The following is a 321-nucleotide window of genomic DNA, read 5'->3' as shown; positions in this document are numbered from 1 at the left end:
TAACGTAATAAAGATTAAATGAACCCAAGACTTTATTACTGTTGCATGGACCTGCTCCCTACTCTTAATCTGGTAAATACCTTAGGGATCTTTTAAACTTAATACGTTTTACTTAATAATATTATCCTTAAAATTTAAGGACACTCAATATACAACATAGAGTTAGGAAGATTTCCAAAACTTTACTTTTCCAGCTCTATATACATAAATGCTCTGACATGCATTTTGAGTTGCAGGTGGTGGAACGAGAAGACTCACCAGGTACACTTTTACAGTTTACCGCATTTTACAGTCTTTCTTATACTTTTCTACTGCTTTTCT

Source organism: Phalaenopsis equestris, unplaced genomic scaffold (assembly GCF_001263595.1).
Source record: "Phalaenopsis equestris unplaced genomic scaffold, ASM126359v1 Scaffold203381, whole genome shotgun sequence".
Taxonomy (NCBI): domain Eukaryota; kingdom Viridiplantae; phylum Streptophyta; class Magnoliopsida; order Asparagales; family Orchidaceae; genus Phalaenopsis; species Phalaenopsis equestris.
Note: the sequence above shows the minus strand (reverse complement) of the source record.